Raw genomic sequence first — 9,119 nt, forward strand, 5'->3', positions numbered from 1 at the left:
TTGAACTGTTTTAGTACCTCAAGGCAGTGACTGCTTTATAGACGTGAGGTTGAGCACCAGGAGTGTGGCTTCAGTATCAGTTAGGAGAGAAAAAGACTCCTCTCAATCTGGAGAAATGCTTCCGTAAGCTGATTAAGAAGCAGGGGTGGGAAGAGCCCCTGCAGCTCCTCAGAGCCAAATCATTGAGAATTTTTGGGACACTGGAGAGGCAGGTGAGAGGGCTGAAGGCAATTGAAGCACTTAAATGTGCACAAGTTTATTTCCCAATGTTCTGGCTGTTTGCAACAATAGCAGGAACTAGGAGGTTGTTTTATTTCATTCAGATGACTTCATCTGCTAGAGTTGAGAATTAAGAATTTAAACGATCTGTCTTTTAGGTGACTCATTTAGGGGGCAAGAGAATTTTATCAGATTAACAAAATCTAGAGTGGAAATGGCTTCTCTTCTATTCTGGTTCTTGCAATAGAAAAGAAAATTCCCAGTTCAGCCCATTAAACATAGAGGTAAAAACTACCTGGGTGGAACCAACATCTGAAGGAAAAACAAATTTTCTTTAAAACAATATGAAGTCAATTGTAATAGCCATGAGCAGGTTCATCAGGCTTTTGTACACGAGGGTGATTTTTTCCCCAATCAGTAGACTTTGGGCATGACCCAGGAATTGCCCAATGAAGATTCCAGTGATTGCACGACCTTTATCATACCACAGGTCAGCAGGTTGTTCTCCTGGTTGTAATTCTAGAGACCTTTCAAGACTTTCCCAATTTAATTGTTCTTATCCGATGCTGGGTCTATCTTTCATTGACAAGCATACGAACTTGCTGATTTAAATTAAAGAAATCACGGCCAGCCCAGTAGCAGAGTGGGTAAGTGCACACGTTCTGCTTCAGCAGCCTGGGGTTCACCAGTTCAGATCCTGGTTGTGGAAATAACACTGCTTGGAAGTCCATGCTATGGCAGGTGTCCCACATATAAAAAGTAGGGGAAGATGGGCAAGGATGTTAGCTCAGGAACAGCCTGCCTCAGCAAAACAGGAGGACTGTCAGCAGTTAGCTCTTGGCTAATCTTCCTCAAAAAATAAAATAAATTAAATTAAATTAGAGAAATCAGTTTTATAAGTTTTAAGGACTATGTTAAGTTCCTCAGCAAATTCTTAAGGATTTTGGGGGTACTTAAGGAGTATTTCTGACAAGGACTTAAAGTTCAGATTCAGTCCAGGGAGTATAATAAATTAAGAGTTTAGCCTTTGGATCTTCATAAGGCTTAATTTTAAAGAGATAAACACTTCTAGGTTCAGAGGAAGAGGTGGGGGAAGGTTCAGGGAAAAGTAAGAGTAGAAAACTTCAACACCCTACTAATGTCAATTAATAGATCATCCACACAGAAAATCAATAAAAGAGATGATGTCAAGATGGCAGCATAGGCAGACTCAGAACTCACCTCCTCCTACAAACACAACCAGGTTATAACTATTCTTGGAAAAATTACCCTGGAGAAAAAAGTGAAAACTGGATAAAAATAACCCACATGACAAGGGACAGTCCTAACTGAGGCAGAAATTCCTTCTGGAGATGAAAAAAGCCACCTTCATGAGGAATGGAGCTTCACAGCTGACCAAGTGGGAGCCACCCTAAGGAATGCAGTCCTCCCTGGAGAAGGGGGAACCTTAGTGAAGGCACATTACCACTATAAGCATCCTTCAGCCTCAGCACAACTGAGACAAGTGTCCTACTATCTGGCTTCTCTCTGGCTATTAACTCCAACAGGGTATACCCCTATAAAAGCTATCAGAGGAAAGATGAAAAAAATCTGGTTCTTAAAGGGCCCATGTACAAATTCGCCCATCTCAGAGAACAACTTAAAACCACCAGAAAGACAACTGCACAGTCCTTTGGTGAAAAGAGCCTCACTGGGTAGGCTCTGGGTGCATCTTGGTGAGAGGTGAGACCTCTCCAGAGACTGAGACGTTGGTGGTGGTCTCTTTGTATCTACAAACAAGATTGGCTCCACCTTCCAAAACCTGAAACAATTGGGTGCTCCTGTGCCTAAGGCCAGCCCCACTCAGCTGGAACCCTAAGAGAGCTGACAACAGCCTTGCAGGCCTGAGGCCTATAGCAACTATAAGCAGCTGAGTCTAGCAATCAGCTACACTGGATACATACTCAATTAACAGGAAAACTGTAACAGGAGTGTGCTATTAGACCTTGAAGCCAAAGGTGATGGAGTTCTCCAGCCCCAATGTACAAACAGCCATCTGGGGAGCAAAAGACTAGACTTCCCAGGTACCTGCAGTAAGAGCAACCCTGCCATAACAGGAGGACACAAATAGCCCCAACAAGGGTTGCTTCTGGATAATTTGCACTGGTGAAAAGTGAGAAGAACACTGCTGGTCCTCAAAAGGCATTGCATACATAAAGCCACTTCTCCAAGCTCAGGAGACATAGTTGACTCACCTAATACATAGATATAAGCACAGAGAAAGAGATATAATTAGGAGACAAAGGAATACATTCCAAGCTAATGCACAGGACAAAACCTCAGAAAAAGAACTAAATGAAACAGAAATAAGCAATTAACCTGACAAAGTGTTCAAACAAAAATTCATAAGGATGCTCACAGATATTGGGAGAAGACTGGATGAACACAGTAAGAACATCAAAAAACAATTGGAAAATATAAAAAACAACAAATCAGAAATGAAGGATACAATGCTGGAAATGAAAAATTCACTAGAGGGACGAAATAGCAGAGTAGATGATTCAGAAGAATGGATCAGTGAGCTGGAAGAAAGACTAGAGGAAATCACCCAAGTGAACAGATAAAAGAAAAAAGAATTAGACAGAATGGGAACAGTCTAAGGGAAATCTGGGACAATATCAAGTGCACTAGCATTTGTATTGTAGGTGTTCCAGAAGAAAAAGAGAAACACAAAAGGGTGGAAAATCTATTTGAAGAAATTATAGCTGAAAACTTGCCTAACCTAAGGAAGGAAACAGACATCCAAGTACAGGAAGCACAGAGAGCAACAAATCAGAATAACACCAAGAGGCCCACACCAAGACAAATTATAATTAAAATTTCCAAAATTAAAGATAAAGAGAGAATCCCAAAAGCTACAAGTGAAAGACAACAATTGACATATAAGGGAAAGATCAGTAGGCTACCAGCAGATTTCTCAGCTGAAACCCTACAGGCTAGAAGAGAGTGGCAAGACATATTTACAGTGCTGAAAGAAAAAACCTACAGCCAAGAATACTCTATCCACCAAGATTAGAATTTGGAACGAGAGGAGAGACAAACAGCTTCCCAGACAAGAAAAAATTAGAGGGGTTTATCACCAACAAACCAGTTCTACAAGAAATGCTGAAGAGACTTATTTAAGTGGGAAAGAGAAGACCACAAATAGGGATAATAAAATTACCAAAAAAAAAATATCAGGCAATAAAATCACTGGTAAAGGCAAAAATACAATAAAGGTAGCAGATCAACCACCTATGAAGATGATGTATAGGTTAAAAGACAAAAGTACTAAACTGACCTATTACAATGATAAGAGGGTAATGGATAAACACACAAAAAACAACAGATTAGATATGTTTTCAAAAACATAAAATCTGGGAGGAGGGGAGTAAAAAATTAGAGCTTTTACAAAGAAGTCAAGCTAAAAAGATTATCAACTCAATATAGATTGCTATGTACATAGAACATTACATAGAAGCCTCATGGAAATCACAAACCAGAAACCTATAATATGTAAACAAATTAGTAAGTAGAAAGAAATCAAGAATATTACAAAGTCATCAAAACACAAAGGAAAAGAGCAAGAGAAGAAGAAAGGAACAGAGAACTACTAACACAACCAGAAAAAAAGTAACAAATGGCAATAAATATATTTTTATCAATAGCTAGTTAAATGTCAATGGACTAAATGCTCCAATCAAAAGACATATGGTGGCCAATTGGATAAAAAAAGGACCCATATATACGCTGCATACAAGAGACACGTTTCAGAATTAAAGACACTCACAGAGTAAAAGTGAAAGTATGGAAAAAGATGCTTCATGCAAATGGCAAACAAAAGAAAATGAGGGTAGCAATACTTATATCAGACAAAGTAGACTTGAAAACAAAAACTGTAACAAGAGACAAAGATGGGCACTACATAATGATAAAGGGAACAACCCAACAAAAGGATATAACACTTGTAAATATCTATGCCCTCAACATAGAAGAACCTAAATAAATAAAGTAACTATTAAAAGACAGAAAATGAGAAACATATAGTAACAAGTAAGAATAGATCTACCATATGCTCCAGCTATTCCACTGTTGGGAAAGAACTTGACAACACAAATGCATAAAGATACATTAACCACTGTGTTCCTCGCAGTATTATTCACAATAGCCAAGGTTTGGAAGAAACCTGTGTGCTCATTAAGGGACAAATGGATAAAGAAGATGTGGTGTATATACACAATAGACTAGTACTCAACCATAAGAAATGATGAAATATGGACATTTGTGACAACACGGAGGGACCATGAGGGTATTATGCTAAGTGAAATAAATCAGAAAGAGAAAGTCAAATACGATATGATCTCACTCATAAGTAGAAGATAAAAACAATGACAAACAAACACATAGCAACATACACTGGATTGCTGGTTACCAGAGGGAAATGGAAGAGGGAGGAGGGTGGAAGAGGTGATGAGGCACATGTGTGTGGTGATGGATTATAATTAGTCTTTGGGTGGTGAACAGGATGTAACATAGACAGAATTAGAAATACATTATGATGTACATCTGAAAGTTATATAATGTTATAATACAATGTTACTGCTAGAAAAATAAAAATTAAAATTAGAAACAAGAATCAAGTACAAATGAAAAAAGGAAAATCAATAAGAAAATATTGGTTTTAAGTGACACATTAGACTAGATGGAATTAACAAATACATACAGAACATTTCACCCAAAGAGAGAAGAATATAATTCTTTTCAAGTGGACATGGAAGATTCTCCAGGATAGATCACATATTAGGCCACACAAAAGTCTCAATAAATTTAAGAATATTGACATTATATCAAGTATCTTTTCTGACCACAATGGTATGAAACTATAAATTGATTACAAGAAGAAAATTGGAAAAACCACAAAGAGATGGAGGATAAATAAAATGCTAGTAATCAACTAATATACCAAACAAGGAAATCAAACAGGAAATAAAGAAAACCTTGAAACAAATTAAAGTGGAAACAGAAATTTCCAAAATCTGTGAGACACAGCAAAAGCAGTGCTAAGAGGAAAGTTTATAGTGATAGATACCTCCCTCAGGAAACAAGAAACGTCTGAACTAAATGATCTAATCTTTCATCTAAAGGGACTAGAAAAGGAGAACAAAGCCCAAAGTCAGTAGAAGAAAGGAAATAATCAAGATCAGATTGGAAATAAATGCAAGAGACCTATAAAAATAGAAAAGACCAATGAAACTAAGAGCTGGTTATTCAAAAAGATTTCAAAAAAATAAATGTTTAGCTAGACTCATAAAAAAGAGAGGGCACCCAAATAAATAATATCAGAAGTAAATGAGAAGATGTTACATTCAATACCGTAGAAATAAAAACGATCATGAGATTACTATAAACAATTATGTGTAATGGATTGAATAACCTTAAAAATGAATAAATTCCTAGAAACATACCATTTTCCAAGACTGAATCAGGAAGAAATAGAAAATTGGAACAGACCAATTACTACTAATAAAATTGAATGAATAATCAAAAAACTCCCAACAAACAAAAGTCCAGAGACATAAATCTTCACAGGCGAATTCCCCCAAATACTTAAAGAAGATTTAATGTCTATCATCATAAAAGTATTCTAAAAAATTGAACAAAAAAAACACTTCCAGATTCATTCTATGAAGCCAGCATTATCCTAATACTGAAACCAGAAAGTTACCACAAAAAAAGAAAATTGCATGCCAATATCTCTGTTTGAAGATTAATGTAAAAATCTTCAATCAAATATTAGGACACACGATTAAACAATACATTAAAAGGATAACACACTATGAGCAAGTGGGATTTATCCCTGGAAAACAAAAATGGTTTAACATTGTCAAGTCAATCAATGTGATACACCACATTAACAAAATGAAAGATAAAAATCATATAGTCATCTCGATAGAGGTAGTAAAAGCACTTGACAAGATTCAACATCCAATTGCTATTAAAAAACTCTCAATAAAGTGGATATAGAGGGAACATATCTCAGCATAATAAGGCCATATATGAGAAGCTCACAGGTAGTATCATGCTCAATGATGAAAAGCTGAAAGCATTTTCTCTAAGCTCAGGAACAGGACAAAAATGAGCATGGTTACAACTTTCATTCCATATAGTATTTGAATTCCTAGCCATATCAGTAAGACAAATAAAAATTATTAAAATTAGAAAGAAAGAAACAAAATGGACATTTTTTTGCATATGACATGACACTACATACAGAAAATACTAAAGAGTCCACCAAAAAATCTTAGAACTACTTAATTAATTCAGTAATTCAGTAAAGTTGCAGGATACAAAATCTAAACACAATAATCTCTTGTGTTTCTAAACACTACTAAAAAACAATCAGAAAGATAAATTAAGAGAACAATCTCATTTACAACTTCATCAAAAAGAATACAATACTTAGAAATTAATTTAACCATGGAGGTGGAAGACCTGTATTCTGAAAACTACAAGACAATGATGAAAGAAATTGAAGATGACATAAATAAATGGAAAGATATACCATACTCATAGATTAAAAGAATTAATATTGCTAAAGTGTCCATACTACCCAAAACAATCTACAGAATCAATGCAATCTCTATCAAAACACCAATGACATCTTCACAAAACTAGAATAAATAATTCTAAAATTTGTGTGGAACCACAAAATATCTCGAATAGATAAAGCAATATTGATAAAGAAGAACAAAGATGGAGGTATCACATTCTTTGCTTTCAAACTGTACTATAAAGCTATAGTAATCAAAACTATGGTAGTGACACAAAACCAGACACATAAATCAAGGGAAAAGAATAGAAAGCCAAGAAACAAGTCAATGGTCAAATAATCTATGACAAAAGAGGCAATAACATATAATGATGAAGAGACAGTCTTTTCAATAAATAGTGTTGGGAAAAATGCACAGCTATATGCAAAAGAATAAAACTGGGCACTTTCATTTTCTTACACTGTATACAAAATTAAACTCCAAATGGGTTATAGATTTAAGTGTAAGACCTGAAATCAAAAAAATCTTAAAAGCAAACTTGGCAGTAAGCTCTTTGACATCAGTCTTACAGGCTTAGAAGTATTTTTTTTTTTGTTTAGACCTGTTATATCAGGCAAACCAACAAAAGTGAAAAATAAACAAATGGGATGACATCAGAGTAAAAACCTTTTGCACAGCAGAATAAACCAACAACAACAAAAAAGGCACCATACTGAATGGCAGAATATATTTACAAATGATATAACTGATAAGGTGCTAATATCCAATATAGAAAGAACTCATACAACTCAGCATCAAAAATCAAACAATAGGATTAACTAAAGGGAAGAGGACCTGAATACACATTTTTCCAAAGAAGATACACAGATGGCCAAGAGACATCGAAAAATGCTCAATATCACTAATCATCAGGGAAATGCAAATTAAGACAATGAGATATAACTTTAAATGTGTGGGAGTTGTAAAAAAACACAAATAAATGTTGGCAAGAATGTGGAGAAAAGGGCAGTCTTTTACGCTGTTGATTGGAGCGTAAATTGGTGCAACCACTAAGGAAAACAGTATGGAGGTCCTTCAAAAAATTAAAAATAGATCTACCATACAACCCAGCAACTCCACTTTTGGACATTTATCCAAAGCAAACAAAAACATTAATTCAAAAAGGTATATGCACCCCTATAACCACTACAACATTATTTATGATGGCCAAGATATGGAATCAAAATGTCCATCAACAGATGAATAGATAAAGATGTGAGATATATCTTTATATAAAATCAAATATTACTTAGCCATAAAAAATGAAATCATCATTTGCAACAATATGAATGGAATTAGAGGGTATTATCCTAAATGAAATGTCAGAAAAGGAAAGACAAATGCCATACGGTTTCAGTTATATGTGGAATCCAGAAAAGAAAACAAAACACACGAAACAAAACCATAGATAAAAGGATATATGTGTGTTCAGTAGAAGGTAGGGGGCTGGGGAAATGATGAAGTAGGTGAAGGGGATTAAAAGGTACAAAATTCCAGTTATAAAATATATCACAGGGATATAATGTACAGCATAGAGAATATCGTCTATAATATTATAATAACTTTTTATGATGAAAATGGCTACTGTACTTGTCATGGCGAGCATTTTGTAAGTTATTATAAATGTTGAATCCTTATGCTGTACACCTAAAATAATATTGTATGTCAACAGTACTTCAATCAAAGTAATCAATCAAAATAATTAATCATTGATCAATAATCAAGTGTTAGATGATCACAATGGGGAAATATTCAAAAAGATAATATAAAAAAACAGAAGAATGAAAATAAGAGATACAAACAATAGAAAATTAGTGCAGGAGTTCCAATAATGAGTAATAGCAGTTCGACAACTGGAGAACAGAGAAAATGTAGCAAATACACTATTAACTGAATAAATTAAGTACATTTCCCAAAGCTGAAAATCATGTGTGGTTATATTAAAGGGCTTCCTGAGACCTCTTAGCTCAGTGAATGAAATATTGTACTATTCAGTATGCCTAAGATAAATAATAGATTCACAAGCTTCTTGAGAGGGAAAAAAATGTCAGGAAGCAAAATGGCTTCCAACTTTTCAATAACAGACTGAAAGACAAATGAGAAATTTTCATAGTAGAATATTATACCTAGGCAAAATATCATTCACGTAGAAGGCTAATGGAAAGATATCTTGCATCTCAAAAATTTGACTCCAGCACACCATTGAAAGAAAAATATGCTCCTCTAGAAATAAAAAGTAAACAATGTAGAAATGTGTGGTTCACAGAAAACGGATATCTAACATGACAGGGA

This window comes from Equus caballus, chromosome 27, assembly GCF_041296265.1.
Source record: "Equus caballus isolate H_3958 breed thoroughbred chromosome 27, TB-T2T, whole genome shotgun sequence".
In the NCBI taxonomy this organism is placed as follows: domain Eukaryota; kingdom Metazoa; phylum Chordata; class Mammalia; order Perissodactyla; family Equidae; genus Equus; species Equus caballus.